The sequence below is a fragment of the Chelon labrosus genome, assembly GCF_963514085.1.
Source record: "Chelon labrosus genome assembly, chromosome: 21".
NCBI lineage: Eukaryota > Metazoa > Chordata > Actinopteri > Mugiliformes > Mugilidae > Chelon > Chelon labrosus.
Window position 1 is genome coordinate 11,643,162 of NC_140354.1, and position 9,333 is coordinate 11,652,494.

The following is a 9,333-nucleotide window of genomic DNA, read 5'->3' on the forward strand; positions in this document are numbered from 1 at the left end:
CGGCACCATTCACAGATCTTACATCTCACTCGGCAGAGAAACAAAACGCAGTATCCGACTCGACCACTAGCAAGCACTTGCTTAACCGAGACCTGTGAGTCCCTGCTTAACCGAGAGCAGGGACAAGCTTCATTTCTGTGCAGAGTGAGTGGGCGAGTGAAGCGCCGTTCTCATCTCAGAGGAAACACAAATGCTCTTGATCTGTTGCCACCTACAGCCAGTCTAAAGACAGAAACACACTTGACTCAGTCTGTCCAAAAACGGCATAGCTCAAAACGCTGCCAGAAGCTGGTGTCTGGAGATGCATCACGTTTGCAGAAGGTCATAAGAGCAAAAGGGTGCTCTACAAAGTATTAAAGATGCTTGTCATGAAGGGGTTGAATAATTCTGACATTAGAAGTGATATTTTTTGTTGAATTTTGAGAAACCACTTGTAATATTAGTTGTGTTGAGCTATTTAAATTGGTCTTGTTCGATTTGATTGCAACTATAATAAATAAATAAGGAAATCTTAAAGTAGAATTTATTTAAAAAGTAAAGTGATCAAACTCTGCACTAACTTACCTGGGTTTAACTCCGGTCAGTGACTGACATGACTGAAACCAGCCACTGGTGATGGAACATGTCTGATCTGTGAGGGCTACAACTCCAACTTACTGAAATAATTGGTTGCTCCAACCTTGATGCCTCATATCGCAGCAACCTTCAGAGATCTGGTTCAGTCCAGGCCTCCAGAGGTTTTGAGACATTTTGGGACAGTTTGTATATTTGCCTGTAGTTTGGGCCACTGATTTTCTACTTGCAGCAGCTCTCTGTGAGAAACTGGCTCTTTCTCAAACCAGTTAGGTGGGATGTTTAAAAGTTCAGGAAACCACTGTGACATTGTCTTATAAAGGTGACACGACAAGCTCTCCCACCTCAACACTGATCGAGACCTCAAAGACCAACTTCTTTTAAAGACGCAACGATGGCCAGCAAACTTGCAAATACTAGTGAGTATAATTTATATTCGGTAATCTCAGTCAGGCTGTAAATGAACGAGCAGAGCAACAACTTGTTTCCTTCTGACGACCACTGTTCAGTGTCTCACTAATATTTGTGCTGCTTAAAAGAAAGAAACTGAACGATTTTTTTGATGAGTGCCATTTATTTAATTAACTGCTGTTCATTACTGTAAAGTAGAAGATAATAACGATGTAACAGGACTAGACGGATTCCACTGAACTCCTGGGGCCTCATGTGCGAAAGTTGCTTAAGTACAAAAACGTTACGTAAGTACTCGCTCACGTAAAAGTTCAGATGTATCAAGAGTGAAATGTCGGTGAATTTTGTACGTCCCTACGCCAACGACGTGGCTGGCGTAAGTAGGATTCTACAGATGTCTATCCTTTGGCGACACTTAGAGGTGATGTCGGGAAACTGTCATCAATGTGAAAACTATTACTCCGACCGATCGGGACTGTGCCGGTCGACCCTGAGCAGAGCCATGCAAGCCGTGTGGGACGGAATTATCCGCATGTCAGCCAGGTATATCAGATTCCCATACAATGCAGCTGAACAGGTCAACGTTAAAGAGCAATTTGCAGCGAGAGACAGTTTTCTGACTGTAATCAGAGCTATCAATTGCACACACATTGATATAAAAGCGCCATCGCATGAATTTGTAAATGTCAACAGGAAACATTTTCATTCGATCAGTGTGCAGATCATACGTGATGCGCAAATGCAAGTAAACATTGTGGCAGCGTGCCAGAGAACACATTTTACGCATCTCCACTCCAGTGAGTAGCGTCTCCAATTCTCTGTCTGTGAAGTTCTTCTTCTTTCCCGTCTTACTCATTCTTATGTTTTCGTTTTCTGATCGCGCAGAGAGGGGAATCTCAGGTGCAGAGTCAATTTAAATATAATTTCCATATTTAAAATGGGCGTGGACATGGAGTTGCATATTTAAAATGGGCGTGGACAGGGAGGAGTCGGGTACGTTCAATCGGGATGTACAAAGGAAATGTGCTTCGAAATGCTTCTAAATCTGAGCTTACGTCACGATTTAGTAGGAAATCTACGCAACTGTTAGTACATGAGGCCCCTGATGTTCATATGAATTATTTTTGCCCATTTAACTCAGAAAATCAAAATGGTTTTAAATGTGTGGATCGATTTGATTAAGTAACTTATTTTGTGTTTAACTACTTCAGAGCACAAAATCAGTGCTCTTAATATGACTTTCCAATGCCATTATACATCCATCTACATCTACATATCTGAACTGATTCTGACTTTTAAATGTTTAAAACACAAAGAGAGCAGCATCATCATCATAAAGAAAGATTTGCATGAACAAGCGTTTTTAGATCAGTGAAGTACGACAAAAACTAGAATTAAAATCTGCAGCCAAGGGTACGACCACTGATGCAGGAATGTTTAGTACACATCAAATGACAATGCTGTTGATCAACTGTTCCTCCAAATTAAACACCAAGCGTGTAGTTTGTAGGAGACAAGACACAGAGTCAGTACAGGAGAGTTCTTAGTCTTCAGATCATATTAACAGAGCATCAGTTTCCAAGAAAAAACAATCAATGGCTCAGTACATCTACATTACTGATTAAACCCACAGTCAGTGGTGGTTGAATGTTTTCCATCCACTAGTATTTACATACAGCACAGTTACAGCAACTATGCTGCAAACTCTCTGCTCACATCTGTTGAGAGATTAAAACAGAACTTTGGTCTGAAATGATCAAGAGACAGTGCTACCACACTTAATCATATCTGTGTGAACTTCTCCTGCAGACGAGCTGAGGATTATGGTCCTGGGAAAGGTCGGAGATGGGAAGACTGCACTCATCAACATCATCCTAGGGAAGGAGAGTACACCAGAGCACCATGGTACACAGTCCAAGGTGACCAAGGGAGTGTTTGAGGAGGTGCCAGTGGTCTTCATTGATACTCCTGGTCTTCTCCACACGACCTCAAAGAAAACAAGTTGGAGGTAATCAAGGGCATCGCATGCGCTGCTCCTGGTCCTCATGTGTTCCTGTATGTGAAGGATACTGGGCCTTTCACTACAGTAGAAAAGAAGGGAGCAAAATCCCTTAATAAGTCCATATTCAAAGATTCAAAATCTCATTTCTTGGGGGTTGTCATGAGTAACGGAGCCATAACCAAGAGCGATGAACGTATAATAAAGAAGAGCTTCATGAAAAAATTCAGCGGATTCATTGTGTTCAACAAAAAAGATCCCAACGTGTCTGAATTGATGAACAAGATCAAGGAGATAGCTGAGAACCAGGGAAATTACACCAGTGAACTGTATGAAAAGATGGACCCAACAACAAATACAGAACAAATAACTGAAACTGAATCAAAAGAAAAACTTTCTGAACTCTTGGGAGAGAGTGTTTATACTTTGTGGGATAAATGTCTTGATAAGATGGTAAACATGGCCCTTGAATGTAAGTTGTCATGAATTGATATTTTGAAAAATTTAAAGAGCTAAGGATCACAGAGGTAGTAAATTTGACTCTTTTGAACTATTTTGAACTCTGTGATCCAGAAATGACCGTTTTATGAAGTACCAGATTTCTTCCAGTTGAGTGACATTTTATACAAAAACTGTAAACAATGTGTTTTATGTGTGTGTGGTTCAGCTCAAAGGTGACAGAATGAATGATTGTGGTCTTGGCTAAATATGGAAAAAGTCGAATGTTTCTTTGTTTTTCCTGCTATTGTGACATCACTTAGCTGTGTTATCTGTCCTCTGTAGATGGTGATGTATTGACAACTGAATTAATAAATGTTGATTGGGTGGCATTAATCACAAAGTTGTAAAATCATTCTGCTGGACTGTCAAAAACCCTCTCTGTGATGCTACTATTCCAGCAGACCACTCCATACAGGATGGCTGATGCCACTACAGAGTCATAGAAGGTCTTCAGGAGTTCTCCATTTCACTCCAAAAGACCTCAGTCGCCTCAGAAGGCAGAGCCTGCTCTGTCCCTTCCTGTAGAATGCGTCAGTGTGGTGAGTCCAGTCCAGCTTGATCTTGAGGTGAACACCCAGGTATTTAAAAGAATCCACTTGCTCAGTGTCCACTCCCTGGATGTTCACTGGTGAGGGGAGGGCAGCTTGCACAGGACTGAAGAAGCCTGGAGCTGATACCGTCCGGTCCAACTGCTTTCCTTGCTTTTATCTTCCTGAGTTACTTTCTCACCTGGTCTACTGTGAAGGACAGAGTTGGCGGATGAGTGGCTGCATCCGGGTGTGAAGTGGTTGTATGGTCTGATGAGCCAGAGGTGTCAGGGACTGATTGAGGGGGGCAAAAGCCAGGTATCAGCAAGGGAGGGACCGGCTGCATGGGTGGAGGGGTGGGCGCTTGATCAAACCCATTGAAATGTAGATTTAGATCGGACATCGATCCAAGATGGCGCCGCGGACGGACGCCTCGGTACTTCGCTCTCTAGTACTTGTTGCTGTTTTACTTTTTAGTTCTGGTTTGGATCTGCCACCAGGCAAGACAGGGACAGACTGCAGAGAACAGTCAGGTCTGCAGAGAGGATCATTGGTACTGATCTTCCCTCCATTCAGGACCTGTACCGGTCCAGGGTCAGGAAGCGGGCCAGAAAAATCACCACAGACCCCTCACACCCTGGCCACAATCTGTTCAGACTCCTCCCCTCAGGTCGGCGTTACAGAGCGGTGTACGCCAAAACCACCCGACACAAGGGTGGTTTTTATGTGTACAATTTGAAGATTTATTTTATTTTTATCTTATTTATCTTATTTTTTATTTTTTTTTATTTTTATCTTATTTATGATGCTTGAGTACTAGAGAGGAAGGTGACGGAGTCAAATTCCTTGTATGTGTCATACTTGGCCAATAAAGCTGATTCTGATTCTGATTCTGATTCTGATTGACCCACTGCCGATCCTCCTCAACCTGTGCAACGAGGTGTTTTGTTGCCCAAAATGGTTTCCAGGCTTCTCCACACCCCTCTGATGTTCTGCCTCTGCAGCTGGTCCTCCATCTTCCTCTTGTAGCTGGCCTTTCCCTCCCTGATCTTCCTTCTTAGCTCCTTCTGTACAGTCCTCAGCTCCTCCTTATTCCCTGATCTGAAAGCTCTCTCCTTCTCCTTCAGCAGAGCTTTAATAGTCAGTTATATCAATACATAACAATATATTCATGTTCCTATTGTTGGGTAGTTTAATTAGATGTTAACTGTTGAGCTTTGTAGGTGTTGACAGTAGCCTCACTAACGTAAGCTGCAACCAAATAGTGGCCTTGGAGGCGTGAATCTCAGCGGGACAGTGAATCTGCCAGGTGGAGCTTGTTGTGGAATGCACTTCTGCTCAACCCCCCAATTTGTTGCTCTGAGCCAGACTTCTGACTGGTCAGGTGATGTGTCGTATGGAATGGACCTAACGGCAGGCTATAATGTAGTGATGAGATGGAAATAGTCAGGAGAACACATGGACAGTAACAAGACCTCACAGAAGAGCTGCCTTTTAGAAACAAAGATGTCAAGTGAAGAGCAATCAGAGCTTAGTGAGTATATCTTTGTAGTACTACAGTGATAGTTGAGGTAGCTTCCTGAGCTTTAACCCTGCACCAATGCTTTCTCTTTTTAACCTCTCTTTTTAGATTCAGGGAGTTTGGGGTGAATTATTTGCATTCGTGCATTTTTTTCTTTTTCTTTGGTTTATTATGAGGTTTTCTGTGACTATTTAAAAAGTAGTTAATCAGGATTACAGATGAAAAGATGGAAGAGACAGAGGTGAAAGATTAGTCAATTGCAACGTTGATCATTTTTGACTTACTGTAGACGTTATGTTGGTGTATGTTGGGACCTGGACGTGGTGGTGAACAATGGAGGCTCACCACGCGTAAACATGTTTCGAGCGCATGGCTTCTTTTTTTCTTGGAGACAAAGGAAACCACCCCCAATCCTCCAGGGGCCGCATTCCTAAGGATTCTTAGCTCAAAGAGTTGCTCCTAGTGGCCAAATTTTAAGAAAATTCTTAGACCAATGATGTTGTCTAAGAATTTACCATCAAAGTTAAGAGTGGAACTGGTAAGGATAAAAGGTATTCCTAAAGAATCTTAGCTCTTAAGAGCAGGGAGGAGGACTTTTAAGAGGCTTAGGAGTTTCTTAAGCAGAGGAGAAAATGGCAGAAAGGAGGCATTTATCTGTTGTATTTTCCCATGCCTGCTTCTTGGCTTGTAGTCTGACATTGGGGTCAAATCTACCTCTCTCAAAACACTTTTATTCTTGCTGACCAATTGAACCAGAAGTAAACACTGTTCCTCCGTCCAGTTGGGTTTCCTGCTTCTTTTCTTCTCCACTGCTGTTCGGTTTGTGGAAGATTTGAAGGCCAACCAACACTGCTTCTTATAGCAGTCACAGAAATCGATGAAAGCTGAGCCATTTTACCCTCGTTAATGCCAAATGGATGAAAAATGACCAGCAAATAAATAGAACTCTCAGCATGAGAATACTGTGCAAGTGGGCCGGAGTTTAATCCCACATTTTGTAGGTTAATTTTAAAGTATAACTTACTATACTATTTGTTTAACAGAGGTTTTCTTTTTATGTAAAATTTATTTATAATTTATAATTCCACAGTCTTCATAGAGATTAGATTATCATGATTAAATCTATTGATTCGACAGTCCACTCTAGGCCCATTATCACCCAAAGTGTATTTTTCATCTTTATCTTTTAGGATCAACCAATCACACCTTTTGAAATGATGACTCACACCTAGCAACGGGGTCAACCACACCTCCTCACTAGGATAAGCGTTTCTGTCCATTCCTTGCTCTGAGTTCTCTGAGAATTTTCTGGAATCACTCCTAAACTAAGACTCCTTGCTAGGGATTTTTAGGCTAAGTTAGGAGCTCCCTGACAGGATTCTCAGATTCTTTAGGAATACGGGCCCAGGTGTGAAACCTGATCCAGCATTTACCACTTTTAAGTTGATGTTAGTTTAGGTTATGCAACACATAGACTCAGGGTCTCTTGCATGCTAAGCTAACCATGCCTCCTTTAAGTTCTTATCACACTCTTATCACATTCCACACATGCACTCAGCCAGCACATGGTCTGAGTCTGACACACACACGCACATACACACCTGCATTAGGTACACTGTAGATAGTTTGTATGTTTTTACTTTTGTACCTGCTGTCTGTTCAGTGTTGTACAAGAATGAAATTTGCCAACCTCTACACTGTCAAGAACTCCAAATTCCTTTAACGTTAACTGTTAATGTGGTAATTTTGGTTCTAGTTGTTAGTTAATTATTAATCACAGTACCAGATTGACAGTTTAGTATCTTATGAGACTGATTTGATGAATTGGCTATCTTTTCCCTTCTCAGAAGGTTGGTGCCCCGAGGTGATCTAATATATTCAGACCCAATTATTTATAATATTAATAATTATTTTTGATCATTATTAATTATTCATGATAGCCAAACCCCAATATTTAGTACACAGGCACAACAGGGTCTGAGCAGTGATGGGCATTTGTGCCATTAACTGACATTTTATCGACCAAATCGATTTTCAAACATCAAACTGATTAGTAATTTGAGATTAGTGAATGCATGTTGGTCAGCAGTTTGAAACAGGCTCCAGTGAGGCAGATTTGTGTGTGGTTAAAGTAATCTGTAGTCAGTGTTGAAGACTGGAGATGTACATGAAGACATGGAGATCACAACTGTACATTTCTCATATTCTAAACCTTTCCAACAGTTACGATGAATCCACACCAGAAAGAGCTGAGGATCGTCCTGGTTGGGAAGGTGGGAACTGGGAAGACCTCTTCAGGAAACATCATCCTGAGAGGAACACGGCCCTTCCCAAAACCTACGTCCTCTTTTGGACTCAACACAAAGAAGTGTTGCATGGAATCAGAGACTATTGGTGATACAAAGGTGATTGTTGTCGATACTCCAGGTCTGTGCAGCACCAGACAATGTAAAATGAAGACTGTGAAAGGGCTGAAGAAGTCCGTCAAAATGGCCAAACCTGGTCCTCATGTGTTCCTGCTTGTCATGAGATATGGGGAAGTCTTCACAGAAGAAGAAGAAGAAACACTGGAGATTCTTCAGCGCACTTTTGGCAAAAGATTTCTGGACTACACTATGATCTTGTTCACCCATGAAGAGGACGTGGATGAAAACAGCATCAGAGATTTTATTAATTTGGATATAAACATAGATCTCAAACAATTAATCGATGACAACAATTTGCAATATCACCTTTTTAACATCAATGATAACTGTGACTCTAAAGACCCTCCACTGCTGAACAGGATCCCAGGAAGAGGTTTCTACCGCACTCGGATGCTCAAAGAGGCGAAAGAAGCAGTGAAACAGCAGAGAAAGGAAGAAGACAGAAAAACTCTTAAAAGATGTGCTATAGCTGGATCAGCTGTTGGAGCTGTTATAGGACAAATTATTTCTGAGGGTGAGCTGACGTCTAAGATAGCAGCTTTGCTAGGAGCTGTAGCGGGTGGGATACTGGCCATTATAATAGTATGGTTAGTGATGTGCATCAGAAATCGAGTGAAATGATGCATCATATAGTGAGTTTTAACCAAGCCTTCTGAAGGAGAACTATGTAGATTCAGTTATTTCATTGTATTGTTTTGTTTGATCAAATGATCTGATGATAACACGGTTTGTACATTAATTGTGTTTTGTCTGTGGTCAGATAATCCCATCATTGCTTGATTTGTATTTCTCCTGGATCAACATGATATTACTTTGTGAGGTTTTACTTTGTGAGGTTTTTAACAAACCGTTTTTTTTTTCTTTTGGTTTTCTTGGTTAAAACCACAACGTAATATGTGTGGTTGTATAATTTTCAGCTTCAGTCCAAAAGGTTTTCAGGTCTTTTTAGCTGGAAACAGTTGCAGCTGCGTCTGAATGATGCTGAACAAAACAGCTCAAACCAAAACTGAGCTGAAAGACACCAAAATACTGCATAGAGCTGAGCTGAGCTGCGTAGAGCTGAGGGCAGGAGTTCAAGTCTCATTCAACACATGTGATTGAAAATGTCTTCCTGTCTTCTTCAGTCTTATTTAACTCTGTATTCATTTTCACATTAAAATACCCTTAATAAAGTGTAAACACATTCTCATGATTATGAAATAACAGCTTTATTGTCTAAGACAGGGGTTCCCAAACCTTTCCATGCCAAGGCCATCCAAACAGCATTAGCTTCTGGTCGAGGACCCCCCTGAAACCCACAGACAATGCTACAAAATATGTAAAGAAACATCCACTTTTAGAATGTTTTTTCTTACTTTTATTCACTATTCAATA